General features: G+C 43.8%; 2 protein-coding genes across 2 annotated transcripts in view; both read right to left on the reverse strand.

Moving 5' to 3' along the window:
* The window catches only part of LOC142760364 (PML-RARA-regulated adapter molecule 1-like), a 105,065-nt gene extending 97,784 nt beyond the window's left edge, over positions 1 to 7,281 (reverse strand). The window contains exon 1 of the mRNA XM_075863553.1: positions 7,196 to 7,281. The gene's annotated coding sequence lies outside the window, so the exon portion shown is untranslated. The remainder of the gene's footprint in view (positions 1 to 7,195) is intronic.
* LOC142742095 (uncharacterized) overlaps positions 1 to 10,898 on the reverse strand; it is a 380,698-nt gene that overhangs the window by 296 nt on the left and 369,504 nt on the right. The gene's annotated exons all lie outside the window — the stretch shown is intronic.

Raw genomic sequence — 10,898 nt, forward strand, 5'->3', positions numbered from 1 at the left:
AGGACGAGGAGATCGTCTGAAACGCGTAGGCTATACACACCTATCTTCTTTCATACATCCACCTTTCCTCTGTGGGAGCAAGTTCTGCCTGTTTTTATTTTTATATTCAATAAAATCGGAACAAGTTTCCATTTTAATATACCATTGAACAACTTTTTTCTTGCGCTGGATCACACCCATTTCCTTGTTCAACCGTCATTATTATCTGGGCACTGTATGCTACTCTGATTTGCCTTTGATTGGTTGCCTTTGCCTCTTATTTAGCCACTGTTTGATACTATTCAGAGGCGTAACTAGGAAAGACTGGGCCCCATAGCAAACTCTTAACCGGCCTCCCCCCCGGGTTCCACAAGCAGCCCCCCTTATAAATAGTGCCCCCTGTAGAATGTGCCATACAGCCCCCCTGTAGACAGTGCTATATAGCCCCGCCTATAGACAGTGTCACACCCCATTTGTAGATAGCGCCCCCACCTCCCCCTTGTAGATAGTGCCATACGGCCCCCTGTAGATATTGCCATAAAGCCCCCACTGTATATAGCGCTATACAGCTCCCACTGTATATAGTGCCACACAGGCCCCCTCTCTTGTATATAGTGCCACACAGCCCCCCCCCCTTAGTAGAAAGTGCCGCACAACCCCCCCCCCTTTAGTAGAAAGTGCCACACACAGACTCCTGTAGATTGTGCCACACTCAGCTCCCTGTAGATAGAGCCACAGACCTCCCCCTTGTAAATAGTGGCATACAGTTCCCCCTTGTGTATAGTGCCACACAGCTCCCCTTGTGTTAAGTGCCACACAGCTCCCCATTGTGAATAGTGCCACACAGCTCCCCCTTGTGTATAGTGCCACACAGTCCCCCCCCCTTGTGTATAGTGCCACAAGACAATGGCGCATCCGAGAAAGTTGTATCAGCCAGGGAGATGTCACTCAAACATGGAAAGGTGGGTTTGGAGGCAGGACTATGTGACTCTTCAGGATAGCGGCACCGACGCATGACCCTTTAATGAGTAATTCGCCGTTTCCTTGTACATCCATGCGCGGTGCAGCCAGGCAGAGTACACCTCGCTGCACGGTGTGTAGGCAAAAGGCAGTGGCGCATCCGAGAAAGTTGGAGGAGACTGTTAGTGATGTATAACAGCTAGACAGATGTTAATCAAGCATGGAATGTTGGGTTTGGTGGCAGGACTAGGTGACTCTCCAGGATAGCGGCACCGACCCATGACCCTTTAATGAGTAATTAGCCTATAGTGTGTGTTGGTTTAAAAGTTGATTTTATAGATTTTTCTGCATCTGAAAACAACATACAGGGGAATGTTTTGAAATATTGTCAGGTCATGTATTACTGCATGGTGGCGGTTCAAGGGGTTAAAACTACCTGACAGGTTCCCATTAAATATACAATGAATTGAGAACAATTCCATCTGTCCTGCAATTTTGTTATTAGAAATATATCCTATATAACTACAGATCCAGAACCAAGCTCTGACATATATACAGTACCACAACCAAGCTCAGTACATAAATACAGTACCACAACCAAGATCAGTACATAAATACAGCACTAGAACCAAGCGAAGTACATAGACAGCACCAGAAACAAGCTCAGTACATAAGTACAGCACTAGAACCAAGCTCTGACATATATACAGCACCAGAACAAAGCTCAGTACATATATACAGAAATAGAACCAAGCTCAGTACATAAATACAGCACTAGAACCAAGCCCATACATATATACAGCACCAGAACCAACCTCAGTACATAAATACAGCACCAGAACCAAGCTCAGTACATAAATACAGCACTAGAACAAAGCTCAGTACATATATACAGCACCAGAACAACCTCAGTACATAAATACAGCACCAGAACCAACCTCAGTACATAAATACATCCCCAGAACCAAGCTCAGTACATATATACAGCACCAGAACAAAACTCATTACATATATAAACAGCACCAAAACCAATCTCATACGTATATACAGCACCAGAACCAAGCTCAGTACTTACATACAGCATCAGAACCAAGATAAGTACAAATATACAACACCAGAACAAATACAGCTCAATTTAGTGCAGCCCCTGCCGTATAGGTTTGTTCGGTGTAAAACTACAGCTCCCAGCATGGCCCGAATAATGGTGAGGATATGCTGGGAGATGCTGTTTCACAAAAAAAATCTTACTCGCTGCAGATCATACAGTGACTACAGTGCTGATTAGAGGCAGAATAAACATTTACATTAAGTGACTCACCGGTGACGTCTCAGATTCTAGTTCTTTTCTTCTCCCTCCGGTCCAGACATCTATGATGGATTTCTACCGGCCATGACCCATTTCTGCAGTTTTCCCGCTCAGATGTCTTTAGCTTCTCACTTTTAAAACATTTCTGCACCTATAAGTTAAAATTCGCAACACCTCTTGCACCTCTAACTATAATATCGCCATACACTGTGTCCCTGATTATAGTAGTACCATACACTGTCACACACACACAAACACACACACACACCGAGCCCCCTGTAGATAGTGCCCCCATAGCCCCCTGTAGATCGTGACCCCCATAGAGCCTCTGTAAATAGTGACCTACATAGAAGCCCCTGTAGATAGTGTCCCACATACAGCCCCTGTAGATAGTGCCCACATATGCACTCCAGAGCTCTAAGGCAATAGTGCTAACCACTGAGCCACCGTGCTGTCCTACATATAGCTTCCCCTATAGGTAGTGCTCCACGTATAGCCCACCTCTGTAGACAGTGCCCTACATATAGCCACCCTGTTGCTAGTGCCCCACAGGTAACCCACAGGGTATATAGTGTCCCACATATAGCCCACCCCCATAGAAAGTGCCCTAAAAAATAGCTCCCCTATAGATAGTGCTCTACATATAGCCCACCCCTGTATAGTGTCTCACATATAGCTCCCCCTGTATATAGTGTGCCACATATAGACCACCCTGTAGATAGTGCCCCACATATAGACCCCCCTGTAGATAGTGGCCCACATATAGACCCCCCTGTATATAGTGGCCCACATCCCTACATATAGTCCCCCCTGTAGATTGTGCCCCACATCCCCACATACAGACCACCCCTGTAGCTAGTGCCTTACATCCCCACATATAGACCCCCCCTGTATATAGTGGCCCACATATAGACGACCCTCCTGTAGATAGAGACCCCACTATAGATAATGCCATTAACAGTTTTATCAGAGAAAAAAACAAAAACTTTACATACTGCTCTCTTCTGAGCGGGTCTGCAGGAGCTGAACGCTGATTGGCGGGGCAGAATGACTTGCCCCGTCAATCAGCGCCTTTCAAGCATGGAAGCTAGCCAATCAGCGTCATTGTAAGGCGCTGAATGGTCGGGCCATTCAGCGCTAATGCATGTATTTGCCTGTCGCTAGCACCGGGGCCCCCTCTGGTGCTAGGGACGCCTACAGGTATGAGAGGGCCTGTGTCGCCCGACCCATACTTGTTGGAGGCTCGGCGGCGTGGGCCCCATAGTAACGGCTGCTAGCGGCGCCACCGAGCATATGGGGGGGCATTTCGGGACGGGCCCCCTCGAGCCGCGGGCCCCGTAGCAGCCGCTACGGCTGCTACCGCGGTAGTTACCCCACTGATACTATTATTTAGTCAGAAATGCCTCCACAGACCTTGATCCAGTCCTGTACTAGGCAGTTGATTTGAGTTGAATCTATGCACTTTATGTTTAGTGCTACATTATGGGGAAGAGGGTGAATGCAGACAGGGTTTGCCACAGTAGATATTTTTAGTCTGGTTTCTCTAAAAACTTCCTTATAAGGGAAAATTGCACATTTATAAACAAATAATAGCATTACAAATGGGAAATGTACTAGATTAATGGTGTTTTCCCATCAGAGACATTTATGCAAGCTACGCTGTTTCCGTAACTGCCATTCACTACAATGGGACTTACAGAAACAGCGTAGCTCAGCGAGCTACGCTGTTTCCTAATTCATGGTCGGAAATCACACGCGTCAGCCGGAGCACAGAGCGGTAGAGCGGGTTTAAGGGACCCAGTTCTAGAGATAGGGTGGGACCTGCATCTATCTGACATTTATGACATATCCTGTGAATATGTCATAAATGTCTCTGATGGGAAAACCCCTTTAACCATAAATTATATAATTTATTACTAAAGTGAATTTGAGATTTCTTTTTTTTTCTATGGGCATCAAGAGTATCCAGCAAACCATAAAAAAAACAATCACAGGCATACATAAGGGTACCTTGACGATTCGCTCGTGCAACTATTTGCCATGAAAAAAATCGGCCGACTTGTTTACATGTGGATATTCCTCGATATTGCGATGAAGTTGTAGGTTGGCAGTTTAATTGCCATACTATTGAGCGATTGCATTTACACACATTTGTGAATTTTTTGCATACCTGAAGATTTAGACTATAAAAAGTGTCTGCTTAAAATTATTTACATTTTAAAGCGTGTAAAGGCACCTTTAGGGCCTGTTCACATCAGCATTGGTTTCCGTCATGGGTTTCGTTGCAGATTTACGTCGAGGAACCCATGAACGGAAAGGCAAACGGAAACCATAGCTTCCATTTGCATTACCATTGATTTCAATGGTAATGCTTCCATTGCAAATGTTTTCCGTTTGTCTCCGTTCCGTAGGGTTTCCATTTTTTGACTGATGTGAACACAGCCTAAGATGAATTGAAAATTGCTTATCTTATGTGGCTAAACAGCACCTAGGAGAACCCTATCAAATATGCTTAATTTTCTAAACAGAGGAAAGGAGGAATACAAATTCTTTTGTTTTCAAGTATACAAACCTAATGTAAACTAGAAATGAAATGCAGTAAAACTTTAAGTGGAGACACGTTACAAAATTAAATGTTAACATAAAATATCCCATTAAAACTAAAATCTCTCTCTTCTGCTTCTGGTCTTGTAAAATTTTACAATATATTGTTCGGCTGGGTTCACACGTGGCGAAATTTCACTTAAATTCCGCTGCGGACACTCCGCAGCGTTAATCCGCAGCGGAGCCGTTTGTCCATTGACTTACACTTTAATTTAGCAGTGTTCGTTTAGACGAGGCGTAAAATTCCGCTGCGGAGCATAGGCTGCGGAGCGGAATTTGGTGTCCGCAGCATGCTCTGTCTGTTGCGGAGCAGTGGCGGACTCATGGCGGAATTTCTCCATTGACTTCAATGGAGATTCTAATTTCCGCAATGAAGTCCGCAGCTGTCATGCACATGTTATGTGTGCTGCGGATCCGTCTTGCTTTTTTAACTTGACATTTCTTCATTCTGGCTGGACCTATGTATTTCTAGGTCTACAGCCAGACTGAGGAAGTCAATGGGGCTCCCGTAATGACGGGAGCGTTGCTAGGAGACGTCAGTAAATAGTCACTGTCCAGGGTGCTGAAAGAGTTAAGCGATCGGCAGTAACTGTTTCTGCACCCGGGACAGTGACTACCGATCCCAATATACAGCAACCTGTAAAAAAATAGAAGTTCATACTTACCGAGAACTCCCTGCTTCTGTCTCCAGTCCGGCCTCCCAGGATGACGTTTCAGTCTAAGTGACGGCTGCAGCCAATCACAGGCTAATAACAGGCTGCAGCGGTCACATGGACTGCCGCGTCATCCAGGGAGATCGGGCTGGATGCCGAAGGAGGGACGTGTCACCAAGACAACGGGCGGTAAGTATGAATTTCTTTGACTTTCACAAGGGAAAGTGCTGTCCCTTCTCTCTATCCTGCACTGATAGGGAGAAGGGAAGTACTTTTACCGCAGTCCGCAGCAGCTAGTCCGCATCAATTTACTGCACATTTTGTGCAGATCCGCAGCAGAATCTGCAACGCAGATTCTGTGCGGCATTGATGCGGACAGTTGCGGAGGAAATCCGCCACGTGTGGTCATGCCCTTAGAAACAAGGGTTGGATTATCAGACTTTCTGGATTATTAGATACTATATTAAAGGTATTTTACTGTAATAATAAGAGCAGCCTCAAGTGACAGAGTTTTATCTTTGTTAGGCCCTATTCATACGACAGGGATTCTCAGCCGTGTGACGACCATTCTTTTGAATGGCCGTAGTAGGAACATTAGACCCCAAATGGGGCTATTCACAGGAACGTCCAAAAATGGAACATGCCCTATTTTGGGCCGTTCTCCTGGCCGCACGGCTCCCATAGAAGTCTATGTGGCTGTGTAAAGCACGGCTGCCACTTAGATGTGATCCGAGTGATGGCCGTGCTTTCTGCAGCTCGCTCGCTCTCTTCTCCTCCTCACAGTGCGGAGGAGGAGGAGCCTGTAGGAGCGGAATCCCTAATCCTGTGGCTGTGGATTCCGCTCCAGGAGAATTCCCTGACTTCACTGTCCATATATGGACAGTGACGTCAGGGACTTCTCCAGGAGCGGACCTCTACTCCTGAAGAGGAATCCCTGGCCACAGCGGCCGACACCGTGGCCGGTGATTCCCCTCCAGGAGAAGTCCCTGACGTCACTGTCCATATATGGACAGTGACGTCAGGGACTTCTCCTGAAGTGGAATCCCCGGCCACAGAGGACGACGCTGTGGCCAGTGATTCCGCTCCCGAAGAAGTCCCTGACGCTATCTATAGGAAAGGGAGGTGCCATCTATGGGGGTGCTATGTGGACTGTGTGACACTACCTACAGACGGGCTGTGTCACAATACCTAGATGGGGGCTACGTGGCCCTACCTACAGGGGACTGTATGGCACTACCTACAGAGGGGCTGTGTGGTACTATATACAGGGGCGCTGTGGCAGTATCTACAGGAGGCTGTGTGGAATTATCTACAGAGGGCAGTATAAGGCATTATCTACAGGGGGCTGTGTGGCAGTACCTACAGGGGGCAGTGTGGCATTATCTACAGAGGGCAGTGTGTGGCATTATCTACAGGGAGCTGTGGCAGTATCTACAGGGGGCTGTGTGGCATTATCTACAGAGGGAAGTGCGTGGCAAAAAATTGACAAATTAAATTCATCTGTTTTTAATATGGACAGGGAAAAAACGGATGCAAAATGGGTGAAAAATCAATATGTTTATATTGACTGACACTCAGACCCTGTCTTGTGAATAGAGCCTTAGGCTATACTTTGTTCTGATGGATCTGAAGAGTATGCCAGTATCATACTATATACATCAGTCACTATTTATGTAGTTGGTCATTATAATACCTTGAATTTGCTTCTCAATTCCTTTAGCTCTCTGTCTTCATTTTTTTTTTTTTTTGTATTGTCTCTTTTTGGTAAAGGAGGTTTGCTGCTTAAAAAAACAAGAAAAAAACAAAGAGAGAGAAAGAGAAAGTCAGCGGACACAGTAATATATTCTTTTCTAATGTATTTCACTACCCACATATAAAAATAAACTGTTTTACAGCGATTTAATGCATTTTTTGATGTGGCTGCATTTTCTACTTGCGTTTCTGCTTGCGAATTGTATCTGACTATTTCTAAAGAAAAACGCATGAAAACCAGCAGCATGAAAACGTACCTATTTATGCATCAAAATGTAAAAACCGTACCTAAAAACGCATAAAAAAACACACGATTAGGTGCGGTTTTTACCTGTGAATTTCCTGCGGTTTTGATGTGTATTTTCCACAGAAAGTTATGCAACGTGTGCATGTAGCCTTTGTATGTATTCACACGGTGCAGTTGTGCCACGTTTTTTACCCCGCAGCTGAAAAACGCACCAAAAAATGCATGCATTTTTACGGCGATTTGCAAAATAGCGGCAAATTGCATTAAAACCGCATGCGCTTCCAATGCGGTTTTTGGCCGTGCCACAAAAAATGCGGCAAAACCGCACCGTGTGAATACACCCTAAGGCCATGGTCACACCTGCGCTGGAGGCTCCGTTAGGGGTGTATGCCGCAGATCTAGGAGGGATTACTGGATACAATAGCGCAGCATGTAAAATCATGGACACCCGACATTAACGTCAATGGGTTCCATCTGCCGCCGGCGGTGTCCGATGTGCAATGGAATCGTTGCTTCTGTTATTCCCTTGTTGTGCTCCTCTGATGGAGTAGAAGAATGGAGCACACCGACGCAGGTGTGAACAGGGCCTTTAAAGGGGTTTGCGGATGGAGGCTAAAGAGGGGAAGATAAAAGGAACTTAATACCCATTTCTATATGAATTGTTTACCACATTTTCTGTGTCTGTATAGTGCACAGTTTTTTAACTCACAGTTTTAAATGTTTTAAAAAGTAAAGATAAATAGATCATTTTTTTTTTATATTGCAGTTCAACCCGTTTCCGTCGCAGCCAATTTTTGGATTTTCACTTTTGTTTTTTTCTCCCCACGTTCCAAAAGCCATAACTTTTTTCTTTTTCTGTCGATATAGCCATTTGAGGGCTTGTTTTTTGCTTGAGGAGTTGTAGATTCTTACAGAACCATTTATTGTACGATATAATGTAGTGGGAAAGTAGGAAAAATTTATTTGTGGGGTGGAATGGGAAAAAAAACGTGATTCCTATTTACGGCGTTCACCTCGCGGTAAAAACAGCATGTTAGCTTTATTCTTTGGGTCAATACCTTTACGGTGATACCACATTTGTATAGTTTTCTTTATGTTTTAATAATTTTACAAGGAAAGCACTATTTGTTAAAAAAAAAAATGTGTGTTTTATCTCCATATTCTGAGAGCCATAACTTTTTTTTTCTGTCGATTGAACGGTATGAGGGCTTATTTTTTGCAGTGAGAGCTGTAGTTTCCATTGGTACCATTTTGGGGTACATGATCACTTTTATTTTCTTTTTTGGGGGAGATGAATTATCCTGAAAACAGCGATTTTAGCATTTAATTTTTATTTTTAAGGGTTAAATAATGTTATATTGTAATAGTTCAGACTTTTACGGACGCGGCAATACCAGTTATGTCAATTTTATTTCTTACATTGTGCTTAGGGGAAAATGGGAAAAGGTTTTTTTTTTTTAAACTTTTAATAAAAAAAAATGTTTAGATTAAAAAAACTTTATTTAAATGTATTTGACTTTTTTTTACTAATCTCCCTAGGAGACTTGCACCAGCAATACTAATGTATTGCAGTATATTGTGATACTGACAGTCTCCTATGAAGCCTACTGGAAGCAGAGCTTCATAGGAGTACAAAGATGGCCTGGGGGCCTACTTCAGGCCCCCAAACTGCCATGCCAACCATCAGCACCCCGCGATCGCGCCACGGGGGGACGATGGCACGTCAGAGGGGGTCGCCGTGATGAGCAAATGTTATACCCAAGAAAGGAAAAGTAACATAAAGACGATATAAGCGGATCCATAATATCTGTGATATCCAGACAGTTTAAAGATCCGCAGTGAGAATGTGCGCATGTTATTTGCAGAAGGATCTGGCCTTGATTTGATGTGTTTATGCAGGATATTGGGCGTGGTTAGGGGTGTGGCTTAAAATGTCCCTCTTTTCTGAATTCAAAAGTTGGGAGGTATGAGTATACACAGTAAATAAACCCCTTCCCCCTGCTTGCATTCTGGGCCCTAATGTTCAAGCTATTTTTTGTGTATTTCCATCGTCACATTCAAAAAGCTATAACTTTTTTATTTTCACGTGGACATGGCTGTATGAGGACTTGTTTTTTGTGGCTTGAGTTGTATTTTTCAATGGCACTGTTTTGGGGTATATAGAATTTTTTTATTAACTTTTATTAACTTTTTTTTGGGGGGGGGGGGATATAAAAAAACCCCAGCAATTTAGCCATTGTTCTATGCATTTTACATTTACGTCGTTTACCGTGCGGCGTAAATAACATGTTACCTTTATTCTATGGGTCGGTACGATTACAATGATACCACATATGTATAGGTTTTTTATGTTTTACTACTTTTGCACAATAAAAACACTTTTGAACTAAAATAATTTTATTTTACATCGCTGCTTTCCAAGAGCCTTAACTTTTTTATTTTCCCGTCAATGTCACCATATGAGGGCTTGTTTTTTGCGGGACTTCATTGCTACCATTTTGGGGTAGATGGGACTTATTGATTAACCTTTTATTATAATTTTTTGGGGGTGAATGGGAAAAAATAGCAATTTTGCCGTTGCTAACTCTATTTTTTGGGTCATTACGATTACAGGGATACCATATATGTGTCGTTTTTAGTTTATTTTTACACTTTTACTAAATAAAACTATTTTTTAATGGATAAAAAATGGTTTTATTTTTTTTATGTGCACCTTTTTATTAATTTTTATTTCACATTAATTATTTTTTCAGTCCCACTAGGGGACTTCACTATGTGATCTTTAGATCGCAGATATAATGCTTTGGTATACTTATTATACCAAAGCATTACTGCCTGTCAGTATAATATTGACAGGTATCCGGCACGTCCTAATAGGTATATAGCCAGGGCAGACCTGGGGGCCTTTGTTAGCCATCGGATGCCCGCAAATGCGATGGGTGACAGAGGGAGCTCCCTCCCTCTGTAAACAACTCAAATGCAGCGTTCGCTAATGACCACGGCATTTGAGGGGTTAAACGGCCATGATCTAAGTCAACTTTGATCGCTACCGTTAGAGCAGGAGCCCGGCTGTCATCAGACAGCCGAGCCCCAGCTCCAGCCTGCACGGGACACCCGTGCAGGTCGTTTATTAGGTCGCTGTGAAAAGGCAGCGGCCTAAAATAAAGCCCCTTAATGACCGCCGTGAAAAGGCGTATCGGCAGTGATTAAAGGGTTGAAGCTGTTATGATATAAAACAAGAATATCAATAAAAGCTGATCTATCACCATCACAGTTTGTGGTTAACCCCTTCCCGCTCCCTGACGTACTATTACGTCATGGCAGCTGTATCGTTCGCGCTCCATGACGTAATAGTACGTCACGGGAGTAACGGCCGTTTCGGCCGTCCTCCCGACAC

The sequence above is a fragment of the Rhinoderma darwinii genome, chromosome 1 (assembly GCF_050947455.1).
Source record: "Rhinoderma darwinii isolate aRhiDar2 chromosome 1, aRhiDar2.hap1, whole genome shotgun sequence".
NCBI lineage: Eukaryota > Metazoa > Chordata > Amphibia > Anura > Rhinodermatidae > Rhinoderma > Rhinoderma darwinii.